Source organism: Ictidomys tridecemlineatus, chromosome 3, assembly GCF_052094955.1.
Source record: "Ictidomys tridecemlineatus isolate mIctTri1 chromosome 3, mIctTri1.hap1, whole genome shotgun sequence".
NCBI lineage: Eukaryota > Metazoa > Chordata > Mammalia > Rodentia > Sciuridae > Ictidomys > Ictidomys tridecemlineatus.
In genome coordinates, this window is record NC_135479.1 from 61,176,208 (window position 1) to 61,191,462 (window position 15,255).

Consider the following 15,255-nt stretch of genomic DNA (forward strand, 5'->3'; position numbering starts at 1 on the left):
AAATTGCAGGCCCGCCGGCGACAGTTCACCCACTGCCCGCATAGCTGGGCGGTAGGAGAACACCCGGCCGCAGGTGACCGATCACCCGCCCTCGGCCTGTGATACTGGGCGGCTAGAGACCGCCTGCCTGCCGCGACTGGGAGCTGAAATCAAACAGAGACAGTCCAGTCACACCACCTCATCAGGATACCCAGGCAAGGAACTGGGGCCGGTCATAGCAAAGTAGTGTCGTCACTGGAGCTCGGACGTCGGATCTTCCTTCACAGTGGAATCCACGTCAGCAGGCATAGTTTAACAACACTAAGGAGAGGCATCAGAGTAATACAGAACCAAAACAAATCTATAGAAGAGAGTAGAAACACGACAATCAAATAGAGCTGGAAAGCAACGGGGACAACATGAGAAAACAAGGGAAAAAAGGAGTACAAACAATGCAAGACAACTTAATTCTACAAGAGGACATAGAAACATCAGAAGCAGGGATAGGGAAAGAACTCAAGGCATACCTAACTCAAATGGAAAGGAATATTAGAGAAGACATGAGACAGCAAGTCCAAGCAATAAAAATATATTTTGAAAATGAATTAAACAAACAAATTCAAATGGCAAAGAACGAGCTCTACCAGGAGATAGAGATCTTAAAAAAGAATCAAACTATAATCCTAGAATTGCAGGAGACTATAAACCAAATTAAAAACTCAAAGGAGAATATTACAAATAGACTTGATCAAGTAGAAGTCAGAACATCAGATAATGAAGACAAGGTTTATCAACTTGAAAAGAGTATAGTCAACACAGAAAAGATGCTTAAATCCCATGAGCAATCTATTCAAGAGATATGGGATGTCATTAAAAAACCAAATTTGAGAGTCATCGGGATAGAAGAAGGCACAGAGATTCAAACCAAAGGAATGGACAGCATATTAAATGAAATAATTGTAGAAAACTTCCCAGAGATGAAAGATGGAATGGATTGCCAAATCCTGGAAGCCTACAGGACCCCAAACATTCAAAACTATAATAGACCAACTCCAAGACACATAATTATGAAGATAGCCAACATACAGGACAAGGAGAGAATATTAAAAGCTACCAGAGAAAAGAGACAGATTACATTCAGGGGTAAACCAATTAGGTTAACGACTGATTTCTCAGCACAGACTTTGAAAGCGAGAAGATCCTGGAACAATGTATTTCAAACGCTGAAAAATAATGGATTTCAACCAAGAATACTGTATCCAGCAAAATTGAGCTTCAGATTTGACAACGAAATTAAAACCTTTCACGATAAACAAAAGCTAAAAGAATTTGCAGCAAGAAAACCAGCACTGCAAAGCATTCTGAGCAATATACTACAAGAAGAGGAATTGAAAAATAGTGCCCAAAACTAACAACAAGAGGTATCTCAGTAAAGGAGGAGGAAAATAACCAAAAAAGTAAAACTAGCCAAACTAAAATAAATAAATAAAGAAGCATGACTGGAAGTACAAATCATATCTCAATTGTAACTTTAAATGTTAATGGCCTAAACTCACCAATCAAGAGACATAGGCTAGCAACCTGGATCAAAAAAACAAATCCAACAATATGCTGCCTTCAGGAGACTCATATGATAGGAAAAGACATACACAGGCTGAAGGTAAAAGGTTGGGAAAAATCATACCACTCACATGGCCCTCGGAAGCAAGCAGGAGTGGCCATACTCATATCAAATAAAATCAACTTCAAACCTAAGTTAATTAAGAAGGATAAAGAAGGACACTATATACTGTTAAAAGGGACCATCCACCAACAAGACATAACAATTATCAATTTGTATGCACCAAACAATGGAGCTGCAATCTACATAAAACAAATGCTCCTCAAGTTCAAGAGTCAAATAGACCACAACACAATAATTACGGGTGACTTCAACACACCGCTCTCGCCATTAGACAGATCCTCTAGACAAAAGCTGAATAAAGAAACTATAGAACTCAACAGCACAATCAATAACCTAGACCTAACTGACATATATAGAATATACCAACCATCATCAAGTGGATACACGTTCTTCTCAGCAGCACATGGATCCTTCTCAAAAATAGACCATATATTATGCCATAAGGCAAATCTTAGTAAATATAAAAGTGTGGAGATAATACCATGCACCATATCTGACCATAATGGAATGAAATTGGAAATCAATGATAAAAAAAGGAAGGAAAAATCCTACACCACATGGAAAATGAACAATATGTTATTGAATGATCAATGGGTTACAGAAGACATAAAGGAAGAGATAAAAAAAATTCTTAGAGTCAAATGATAATACAGACACACCATACCGGAATCTATGGGACACAATGAAAGCAGTTTTAAGAGGGAAATTCATATCCTGGAGTTCTTTCATCAAAAAAAGAAAAAACCAACAAATAAATGAACTCACACTACACCTCAAAAACCTAGAAAAGGAAGAACAAAACAACAGCAATTGTAGTAGAAGACAAGAAATAATTAAAATTAGAGCAGAAATAAACGAAATTGAAACAAAAAAAACCATTGAAAAAATTGATAAAACTAAAAGTTGGTTCTTTGAAAAAATAAATAAGATAGACAAGCCCTTAGCTATGCTAACAAAAAGAAGAAGAGAGAGAACTCAAATTACTAATATACGGGATGAAAAAGGCAATATCACAACAGACACTACAGAAATACAGAAGATAATTAGAAAGTATTTTGAAACCCTATATTCTAATAAAATAGAAGATAGCGAGGATATCGATAAATTTCTTAAGGCATATGATTTGCCCAGATTGAGACAGGAAGACACACACAATTTAAACAGACCAATAACAAAGGAAGAAATAGAAGAAGCCATCCAAAGTCTACCAACCAAGAAAAGCCCTGGACCTGATGGGTATACAGCGGAGTTCTACAAAACCTTCAAAGAAGAACTAATACCAATACTTTTCAAACTATTTCAAGAAATAGAAAAAGAAGGAGCTCTTCCAAATTCATTCTATGAGGCCAACATCACCCTGATCCCAAAACCAGACAAAGACACTTCAAAGAAAGAAAACTACAGACCAATATCTCTAATGAACTTGGATGCAAAAATTCTCAATAAAATTCTGGCGAATCGAATACAAAAACATATCAGAAAACTTGTGCACCATGATCAAGTAGGATTCATCCCTGGGATGCAAGGCTGGTTCAATATACGGAAATCAATACATGCTATTCACCACATCAATAGGCTTAAAGACAAGAACCATATGATCATCTCGATAGATGCAGAAAAAGCATTTGACAAAATACAACATCCCTTTATGTTCAAAACATTAGAAAAACTAGGGATATCAGGAACTTACCTCAACATTGTAAAAGCTATATATGCTAAACCTCAGGCTAGCATCATCCTAAATGGAGAAAAACTGAAGGCATTCCCTCTAAAATCTGGAACAAGACAGGGATGTCCTCTATCACCACTTCTATTCAATTTAGTTCTCGAAGTACTAGCCAGAGCAATTAGACAGACAAAAGAAATTAAAGGCATAAAAATAGGAAAAGAAGAAATTAAATTATCGCTATTTGCAGATGACATGATAATTTACTTAACAGACCCAAAAGGATCTACAAAGAAGCTGCTAGAGTTAATAAATGAATTCAGCAAAGTGGCAGGATATAAAATCAACACGCACAAATCAAAGGCATTCCTGTATATCAGCAACAAAACCTCTGAAATGGAAATAAGGAAAACCACTCCATTCACAATATCCTCAAAGAAAATAAGATACTTGGGAATCAACCTAACAAAAGAGGTGAAAGATTTATACAATGAAAACTACAGAACCTTAAAGAGAGAGATAGAAGAAGATCTCAGAAGATGGAAAAATGTACCCTGTTCATGGATAGGCAGAACTAACATCATCAAAATGGCGATATTACCCAAAGTTCTCTACAGGTTTAATGCGATGCCAATCAGAATCCCAAAGACATTTCTTGTAGAAATAGATAAAGCAATCATGAAATTCATATGGAAAAACAAAAGACGCAGAATAGCAAAAGCAATTCTAAGCAGGAAGTGTGAATCTGGAGGTATAGCGATACCAGAGCTCAAACTGTACTACAAAGCAATAGTAACAAAAACAGCATGGTACTGGTACCAAAACAGGCAGGTGGACCAATGGTACAGAATAGAGGACACAGAGACTAATCCACAAAGTTACAACTATCTTATATTTGATAAAGGGGCTAAAAACATGCAATGGAGGAAGGATAGCATCTTCAACAAATGGTGCTGGGAAAATTGGAAATCCATATGCAACAAAATGAAATTGAATCCCTTTCTCTCGCCAGCCACAAAAGTTAACTCAAAATGGATCAAGGAGCTAGATATAAAAACAGAGACACTGCGTCTGATAGAAGGAAAAGTTGGCTACGATCTACATATTGTGGGGTCGGGCTCCAAATTCCTTAATAGAACGCCCGTAGCCCAAGAGTTAATGACAAGAATAAACAAATGGGACCTACTTAAACTAAAAAGTTTTTTCTCAGCAAGAGAAACAGTAAAAGAGGTAAATAGAGAGCCTACATCCTGGGAACAAATTTTTACCCCTCACACCTCAGACAGAGCCCTAATATCCAGAATGTACAAAGAACTCAAAAAATTAAACAATAAGATAACAAATAATCCAATCAACAAATGGGCCAAGGACCTGAACAGACACTTCTCAGAGGAGGACATACAATCAATCCACAAGCACATGAGAAAATGCTCAACATCTCTAGCAATCAGAGAAATGCAAATCAAAACCACCCTAAGATACCATTTCACTCCTGTAAGATTGGCAGCCATTATGAAGTCAAACAACAATAAGTGTTGGCGAGGATGTGGGGAAAAGGGCACACTTGTTCACTGCTGGTGGGACTGCAAAATGGTGAGGCCAATTTGGAAAGCAGTATGGAGATTCCTGGGAAAGCTGGGAATGGATCCACCATTTGACCCAGCTATTGCCCTTCTTGGACTATTCCCTGAGGACCTTAAAAGAGCACACTATACGGATACGGCCACATCAATGATTATAGCAGCACAATTCACAATAGCTAGACTGTGGAACCAACCTAGATGCCCTTCAATAGATGAGTGGATAAAAAAATTGTGGCAGCTATACACAATGGAGTATTATGCAGCACTAAGAAACGACAAAATCATAGAATTTGCAGGGAAATGGATGGCATTAGAGCAGATTATGCTAAGTGAAGCTAGCCAAGCCCTAAAAAACAAATGTCAAATGTCTTCTTTGATATAAAGAGAGCCACTAAGAATAGAACAGGAAGGAAGAGCATGAGGAAAAGACTAACAGTAAACTAAGACGAATGGGGGGAGAGAAAGGAAGAGAGAAGGGAAAACATATGGAAATGGTAGGAGACCTTCAGTGATACACAAAATAATAAGAGGTTATGAGGGGCAAGGGGGTGGGGGGAAAAAAGGGGAGAGAATTGAACAACAGCAGAGGAGGTAGAGAGGGATGCTGGGAGGGGAGGGGAGGGGAGGGGGGATAGTAGGGGATAGGAAAGGTAGCAGAATACAACAGTCACTAATATGCCATTATGTAAAAATGTGAGTATGTAACAGAAGTGAGTCTGTATTATGTATTTGGGGAGTTCAAAACCCAATTGAGTCGAATGTATGAAAGATGATATGTCTTGAGCTCTGTAATGTTTTGAACAACCAATAAAAAAAAAAGGTAATTGAGTCTGTGTGTTTTATTTTGATCTCACTAGTTAACTTCTATGCCACGAACCTCTTTAATGAAACCAGTGTGCTGGTTGCCTGGTGGAACTTACAACAGATACTTTCTTAATATTTGACTTCAGTTACTTCAGAGATCCTTCATAGTCAGATAAGTGCTGATGGAAGGATGGGGCTAAGTTAAAATGCTCTAAAAGACAATGTAATAAATATTGTGAATGAGCCCTCTGCTCTATGGTTTGTGGAAAGGCTTAAATGCCATGCCAAATAAAAATGTCTGTGTTACTATGGCCAAATGCAATACCTCCCAATAAAATTGGGAAAAGATTAAGAATCTTCTGATGAGAGTTTGGCAAAGTAATAATAATAACCTAGATCTTCCAAGTTGATTGTGTTATTGAAATGATATGTTTTCTACAAATTTCTTTGTGTTTCAATAGTAGATCATAATGACCTTGGACAAAGAATCCAGTGACTAATAGATATAATTCCCAATTGTCTTTAAATATTAAGAAAGACGGAATATGTGGGGAGCCACTCTGAATGATTCATGCCTTCCATCCTGAAGCAAGAGACTTTGACAGGTCACTGCATTTCATATTGTCCCAGTCCAGGAAGTTGAGGGCCTGTTTTCAGACTTAGGCAGTCACCAATGGAGCTGAGCTATACTCACCTATTGCTTTCTAATACTACCCTTTTTCCCTGTTTGGGATAGAATGTTCCATGAAATCACCCTTTGAGTGTCCCCTTCTCTTGCTCTGCCCTTGGGTGTGGCCTTCCTAGATGTCAGTCAACCTGCTGACAGCAGACATCAGGAAGCTAGACTCACCCCCCTGAAACCTGACACTTTGCCTTATTTGAATGGCTTCTCCTTAATAAAAAGGTTAATTCAGCACATGCTCTCTCGCTCTCTTTTCCTGCAGACCCTTAAGGTCAGAAGAGCCGACACAGGACCCCAAAGAAAAAGGTATCTTTCTCTCTTGTGTGATGATTTGGTGCAGCCCAGTTCCCCTGGAGTGACCCTGAATGTTTTAGTCATGAGGAACGTGACATTCTGGGATGAATCTCACTTGGTCCTAGAATATAATTTAGTGAATGTTCTGTTGAATTTGCTCGACCAGTATTTTGTTAAGGATTTTTGTGGCTGCAGACATGAGGTATATTGGTCTGTATCTGTAGTTTTTGTTGTGATTTTTGTAATATTATAGAAACTTTACAGTCTGACCTATTTGAAGGTCATCCAAGTTGTGTTTAGAATGCTGCTTCTCAGACAGGAATGAGAAAGCTGAGCAGAAGTCCCACCCTAATTCTTTTCTGTGAACCTGAACCTGCTCTTCCTTGCTGCTCCAGGGATGGACCCATAAATTGACCAATCACTGTAGGAGGCTAGGCCTTAGCACTCAGCCAGTCACCTGGTACCATTAGTCCTGGACCAAATCCTGTGGGGAAAAAGCCACAGTAGTTCTCACTTGCATTCATTGCAGATTTACATCATTGATGTGTCCTCTATCAAATGAGATCCTCTATAGCGACACCCTGAACACACCAATGTGTTCATGTAACAGCTTCCTTGACTTCTCTCCTTGTGGCACAGATAGACCCACCTCAGCAGCCGCAGGGTTCCTTAGTGGGTAGGGAGCACATGTGGCCATCTACCCCCTCTACATGGAAGTTACTGAGGGCTCCAGTTCTGGCCATTTCCAACAATGCTGGCAGGATAAGTACCTAGTTTTGGACATGCGGATGAAGGAAGGGACACGTGCTAAGGACTTAGAAGGGTGCTGCCAAATGATTCTGAGGAGTATCCGTGGCCACATCTCTCAGGGGATCTGCCCAGGCCTCTATCTCCTGTCTTCTCACCAGGGCTGTTCAGCAGTATTTTCAGTGAGACTCCATAGTGTTAAAGTGCCCCTGGGTTTAATCCCTAGTACTTAAATAATACAAAACAAACAAAACAAATAAAACAAAAATAAACAAATAATTCAAATCCTAAAAAAGTTAGGTCTACATAGGATTTACTGTTCAAAGAAAATTCAAGTGTAAACAGTCCCTTCCACTACTATATGGTCAAACAAAAGCTGGACTGCAGTGATGTGAAAAACTCAGAGGAGGCAAACACCCAGGAGAGAATAATGACTGTTCCCTGGAGTCTAGCAGGAGGGAGAAGGGGAGGGAGTGGGTACGGGTACCAGATAAAGGACAAGGGATGCAGTTAAGCCAATAAGCTGATGTTTTTTTAAAAAAAAGTCTTAAATTTTAAAATCGCGTCATTTCATCAAAAATACAAAAAGAAAAACATGAAAGAGGACAGGAAAAAGGCAGCTCTGGGGCAGAAACAGGTGCAAGGGGGAGCACAGTAGGTGGTGCAGAGGTGGGGCCACTAGGAGGTACAGGCATGAAGCTGCTGTTGAAGGTGGTTCTGACCTGGTGCTCTCTCAGGTGGTGGAGGTGGTAATGGAAGTTGAGCTGAGGTTTCTTATCTCTTCCTTTATCCTAACTTATGTGTCTGTACAGACTACTGTATGTATGTTTCTAAGTGCTTCATTATTCTTCTTGGCTTATTGTTGATATTACCATAAAATATGTGTACTCTTCTGTTTGGCACTAGTGTTGAGACTTAACTGCCTGATGACATGGAGCTAGACATTGTTGTTTCTCCTGTGGGATGTGTTCCCTATACTAAGCAAATTTATCTTTCTCTAGCCATTGAAGTTAAGAGTTTATATATATATATTATTTTTTTTCTGTTTCTAAATAACACTGTTTGAGCAAAAAGGTTTAAGTTTAGGCCAGGCTCAGCAATGGAGCAAGACCCTATTTCAAAATAAAAAAGGAAAAGACCATGGATGTAGCTCAGTGGTAAAGTGCCCCTGGATTCAAGCCGAGTACCAAAAAATAAAAACAAAAACATAAAAAACATTGACCTGTAAAGAGGTCGGGTGAGCGTCAGAGGAAGAGACCACCAAGAAACTGTCTCATGCAACAGCAAAGGGTTTATTAGGGGTCCAGCATGCTGGGGCTCAGAGCTCACTTGAATAGAGCAAAGAGAGAGAGCCCTGAGAACAGCTCAAGCAGAGCTTGTATACTTTTCTTGGAGAGGGCAGGGAGGGAAGTTCATTGACAGGTTAGAGTGAGTGGGCAGTTTGCCTGCAACCCAGTGAGGGAGTGCATTCTGCAGTTTGGCAGTTGGGGACAGCACATTCTGGGAACAAGATTAGCAAACAGTTCTCAAGATTTCAACAGTGTTCTGTTAAGCATACAGAAAAACAGAGTGACAAGTACCTATTTTATTAACCTTTCAGTCCTGTATGGCATTTGCCCTTCTAAGGAAACATAATTAGTCCCTTCCAACATTACACAGCCCAGAAGAAATTAGACTGCACTGGTGAGAAAAATGTAGACTTGGCATATCGCAGGACTAGAAAGTTAAGGGGTTGCTGGGGACTAGCGGGAGGGTGGGGAGGCATTGGTCATGGATACCAAATTCCGGATAATGTTCTGGAACTCAAAACTGGTGATTATTGCACAGTTTAGAGAAGGCACTTGATGGCAAATAACTGAGTCTTCTAACCATGTAAACAAATCTTTAATTTTAAACAATACTAAAATAATAAACACATGCAATAAAAACAAATAAACAATTGCCTGGGAGAACAGAGGCTCAGGGATCCTCTCAGGATACTGTGCTGACTGAAGGGCCAGCAGGGGGTGTTGGCCTTGATTGTCCACTGCAGGTTCATCCAGCTCCAGTTCTCTATCAGATGGTGGAGGTGGTGGACCTCGAACTAGAGCTTCCACAAGCACCAGAGCGGCTAGAGGAGTAAAGGTCCACAGACTATCCATGTTATTTCCAGGAACAGAATATTCCCTACTGCCTTTCATACAATTCCACACACAAACCCAACACCGGGCAGTATTCTCAGAATGCACACAGACAATGACAGCTCTGCCTCTCATTGTTCCTGCCCCGCCCCAGTTCCTGTGCAGTATGCTCTGCTTGTCCATCCCTGTCCCATTCTGACATACTCATAACCCCATCTCAGTCCTCCTCACCTTCGGTCTGTTCCTCTTGGGCTCCAGGTTTTCTGTCAAGGCTGAGACCTGGTGTTTTTGGTCCTCCTCCTCGGGGCCTGTGACAGTGACCTGGCTGTGGACATTTCCAAGTGGGTAGTGAGACAAATGCAAGTGAGGGAGTGAGGAGACCACCCAAGAGGGATGGGGGGCGAAAGTATGAGAGGCCTGGCCTTTCCTACCACGAGGTCAGTGATCTTGGCACCCCACAGTACAGCGGAGAGGGCTGAAGCTCAGAGAGGCCCAGGGCCAGTTCGAGGACTCACAGCTGTATGTGACCCTGTCACCCTGGGCAGGGCTTACCTTCCCAACATTTGGCCCATCTCTTCTTGGATGGAGGAACTTGAGATGCTTGAGGCCTAAGAGAAAGAATCATAGAAGAAGGCGGGCTCCAGAGTGTCCTCCAGGTCCCCCAGGGAATATACCTGGAACACATATCCAATGCTGGTATCATCCCCTCTGTAGCCACCTTCTTGGTTGGGACATTGAGGAAACATAATCACTGCCAAAGTGATCCACCAGAAGTGTCTGGGAATGGAGTCCAGTGCAATAGCCAAAGCTCATAGGGGCTTGTCCCACAGAGGAACAGGAGAGCCCAGCAGAGTAATGGCTGGCAGAGTTCACAGTGGAATTGCCGAGGGGATAGTCAGAAACACAGCAGCATCAGGCCAGTTTGTTAGCTGAGCAGAGGTGGCATGTCTGTGCATTGGGAACTTATCCTCTAAGTCCCACCAGCACATCACCTTCTGGAGATGGGAAAACAGGCTCATCCCACACAGGAGGGTCCCTGTGTGAGGACACCCAGGACATCATTCTCTGTGGTGCTGTTGAAATGGCTCCAGGACGGAATGAGGTCCAGGTCCCACAGCCCTGAAAGGCTGAATGGCTTTGGAACCTGGTTCCCCCTGGAAGGTGGTGAGGTCCTGGGGGCCCAGGTCCTGCTTTCACACTCTGTGTTCCTTGAGACACAAGTACCAGAGAAATGGACCAATTGTCATGAGCCTTGTAGTGTTCCGCTAAACTCATCCCTAGTAATCCTGATGCTGTGTAAGACTTGGAGAGTGTGTGGAAGGACCATCAGGCCATTGTCACCTGGATGCCTGGGTGTAGGAATTATAGTCAGTTGGATGACAGAGTACAAATCATCAGAGAATTAAAATGAAATAATGTCCACGTTACTGTTCTGATGTTTTCACAAATATGGGAACAGTGACCTTGGATGAGTCCACGAACGAGGCAGGCAGAGAGGGTGAGGAGGATGGGCAAGGATTTGTTGTTCAGATTCCTCACGGTGGGGACTCTGCCCCTCCACCTGACAATCCTACCAGGAAGGTGGTCCTGGTGGTGTCTGTGCTCTTATTCACTTTTATTCTGCTCTGTTCTCTGCAGGTAGAGTCCCCTCTGTTCCGCACTCACCCTGAGGCCCAGCTCCTGCCCAGTGGTGCTTGGCTCTGGATATTCCTCTCTGCACATGGATTTGGAGCTGAAGCTGCAGTTTCTTCGCTTGTTGAGGATAAACTGTGGAAAGAATGGAAGACAGTGCCTGGTAGCTGGCCAGGAGCCCCAGTCCCTGCTGGCTTCTGTTCAGGGTATTTCTGCCCCATGTGACCTTCTGCTCCCCCGACCTCATACAGACACTGTGTCTCAGGATTCTACACTGAGAGGACTGGAAATGACACTGGGTGCCCAGGATGTACCCTGGACACATTCATTCCCCATATTTAGCCCTGTCCTGGGGGTGACCATGATAGGACAGGAGGCTTACAGTCTCCCACCACCTATTCCTGCCTTAGGTCCCTGTTCTCCCCTACTGAGGAGCAAGGTGGTGGGGCTCTGCAGGGCTACTCACAGTGATGTTCTCTCCTGGATATGCCTCACCAGAGCTATGTTGTGTAGACCTTAAGCTACTCCTCCCACTTGTAGGAGTGCCACTTGGAGGAGTACCAAGAGCAGGAGACTGGCAGCAGCATCTGAAGCAACATCACAGTCGTTTCCAAAATTTTGTTCTTTGGGGTGTCCAATGGATTGGATCTGGGGAAGGACCGTGCAGCTATGGGGGGAGCTCTGGTGATGGGGCCTCGTAAAGAGTTGGCCTCCACAGGGGAAGCAAGAAAACATGCTTTTTCATCCAAAGGATTTCAGCAAATGAGCTGGGAGGAGGCTGTTGCTAGAATGTAGGTTCCTGGTTACTCGGTTCCATGACCAAGGAAGGGAGAGGCCATGTCTTGGGGTTCCTGGCCTAACCCATCCTCCAAATAAACCCATGTTTGTCCCTCTGTTGGCTCTCCTCCAGCCCCATGACATTTTCATGTGTGTACACAGCCAACCCACATCCCTTGAGAGGCCTGGGTGCAGCCAGGGTCCCAGCTCTGAGGATACACAGTTAGATTTCAACCCAGCTCCTCCTCCTGTCCTCTCATATGACCTTGGACAAGTCACTGTGTCTCTGAGGCTTGCCCAGTGTCCTTCTGCTGCCGCAGTCTGGCTGGACACAATTCAGGAGCCACTTGATCCTGGCGTATACATACAAATTGCTGTAGATGCGGTTAGGGCATGGAAGACTTTACAAGGACATGGAAGTTTACAAGGTCAGTTATCTAAGGTAATACAAGGAGCTAATAAACCTTATGCTGAATTTGTAGATAGGCTTATTCAAACAGCTACTAGAGTTTTGGGGAATACAGAACAAGCAATGCCATTAATAAAACAACTGGCTCATGAGCAAGGAATTGTTGATGCAGAGAAGTCATTAGACCGTGGAAACATGAAGATTGAAACACATATATTAAATTATGTAGAGACATTAATGAACAAGGGCAAGTCGTGGCAGCTGCAGTACAACAGGTTTTAGATGCCAGAGACATTAATGAACAAGGGCAAATCGTGGCAGCTACAGTAAAACAGGCTTTAGATGCCAGGCCAAGAACAAGATACAATTGTGAACAAACAGGACATTTTAAAAGGAATTGCCCCATAGGAGGAGGGTTTAACAAAACTAGGTATCAAAGGAGTAGAATACTGAGAATTTGCCAATGATGCCATAGAGGGAGACATTGGGCTAATGAATGCTGTTCTCAAACCACCATAGAGGGTACTCCATTATCAAAAAATGAACAAGAACCTGGTGTTTATCCACAATATCGTGAAGAAAGGCATCAGGCTCCATTGCCAAAAAATGGAGATGGGGGCCCAATGCTCCGGGGTCCCAAACCACAAATATACGGAGCACTGGAGGAACCCAGCAATCCCATCAAGGTAGTGCCCAGGACACATTGTCCACTAGATCCCTCATCAGACAAACCAGAGGGAGCACAGGGTTGGACATCTGCGCCTCCACCAGAAGAGTAATAACTCCAGAGATGGGAGTTCAAATCATTCCCACAGGGGTAAAAGGACCTCTTCCCAAAGGAACAGTAGGCTTATTATTAGGACGCTGCTCTTCTACTCTAAAAGGACTTATGATAAGTCTTGGGGTAATTGATCCCAATCATGAAGGTGAAATAAAAATTATAGCCAGTTCTCCAAAGGGTATATCAGTAATTTCACCAGGAATTAGAATAGCACAGTTACTAATAATAGCCAGCCTACATGATAAATTTTCCATTCATACTGTAGAAAAAGGTTCCAAGAGATTAGGCTCCACAGGTGTAGATTGGGCTATGCTTTCTTTCGCCCCATGCTAAAACTAAATATTCAAGGACATGAATTCAATGGACTAATGGATACAGGTGCAGACCTTAGCATCATCTCTCGTCAAGAATGGCCAAAACATTGGCCATTACAACAAGCCACTCAAACACTTCGAGGCCTAGGAGTGGCGACTAATCCCCATAGAAGTGCAATAGTATTAGATTTGAAGGATCCTGAAAGATGTGAAGGAACTATACAACCATATGTATTGGATCATCTCCCTGCAAATTTATGGGGATGAGATGTCCTAGATCAATTAGGACTAACATTGACAAATAACATCAATCAAAATGCACCCACTATTAGGGCTAGACAAGGTTTTAGGAAAGAAAAAAGATTAGAAAAACAAGGTATAGCAGCACCAATACAAATAGATCAAGGAACAGACATGGGTTGGTTTTTCAGAAAGGGCCACTGAGACAAAAATTACTTGGAAATCAGAAAGACCAATATGGGTTCCTCTGTGGCCCCTGACTAAAGAAGATACAAGCAGCCCATGACCTGGTCAAACAACAATTAGCAGAAGGACATATACAACCTTCTGTATCTCCCCATAATACTCCCATTTTTGTCATCAAAAAGATCTGGTAAATGGAGATTATTGCAAGATTTAAGAGCCATTAATAATGAGATGGTTATTATGGGGACTTGCTCAATTGGGGATTCCTCAATTATTGTCTGCTTTGCCAAACACCTGGTATGTTTTAGTTAGATATTAAAGATTGTTTTTTTTTTCAATTCCAATTCATCCTGAGGATAGTCCACGTTTTGCATTTACTATCCCTTCACTGAATCCTGAAGGTCCCCATCAGAGATATGAATGGAAAGTACTCCCTCAAGGGATGGCTAACAGCCCAATTATGTGTCAAATTTATGTTAACAAAGCAATCCAAACACTTAGAAATCAAAATCCTGAACTACAAATATTTCACGATATGGATGACGGATTATTAGCACACAAAGATAAAAGCACATTGCTAGAATGTTATGCCACATTTACAAATTTATTAAAAAATTATAATCTAGATGTAGCAATAGATAAAGTCCAATTAAATTTTCCAATTATTTAGGATTTCTATTATCCTCAACCATGGTCCATCCACCAAAAATTCAAATACGAGTAGATCAACTCAAATCACTTAATGACTTTCAAAAGTTATTAGGAGACATAAATTGGATAAGGCCTTATCTAGGCATACCAACAGGAGAGTTGGGACCTTTATTTGATATCCTAAAGGCCTATCAGATCCAAATTCACCCCACATGTTAACACCTGAAGCAAGAAAGGCATTAAAAATCATTGAAACATATATGGAAAATATGCATTTGGATAGAATTGATAAGTTTGCCTTTATTTATTGCACTACCAACACAAAATATCCCTACAGGAGTATTTTGGCAAGAAGGTCCATTATTATGGATACATCTAATTCTCCTAACATTATTCTTACTAGATATCCTGAGGCTGTAGAACAATTAATACTCAAAGGAATAAAAGCAGCAAAGGGAGTGTTACTCCATATACTATGGATCAAATTGATGAGTTAGCTAATGAGTTAAATACTTGGGCAATAATCATGTGTAAATCTAATGTTTCATTTGATAACCACGTACCATCTAATCCTTTATTGTCTTTTTTTGTCTTCTCATCCTGTAGTTTTTCCAAAAATGACAAAAAAAAAACTATCATGAATGCTCCAAATATATTCACTGATGGGTCAAATAATGTATGGCAGCAGTAGTTACCCCTGATCAAG

At 41.6% G+C, this 15,255-nt stretch overlaps 1 long non-coding RNA gene across 1 annotated transcript in view; it reads left to right on the top strand.

Moving 5' to 3' along the window:
* The window catches only part of LOC144375819 (uncharacterized), a 76,237-nt gene extending 63,256 nt beyond the window's left edge, over positions 1–12,981 (top strand). Inside the window, exon 3 of the long non-coding RNA XR_013435684.1 lies at positions 11,198–12,981. This is a non-coding gene — a long non-coding RNA (uncharacterized LOC144375819). The remainder of the gene's footprint in view (positions 1–11,197) is intronic.
* Positions 12,982–15,255: the final 2,274 nt, after the last annotated feature.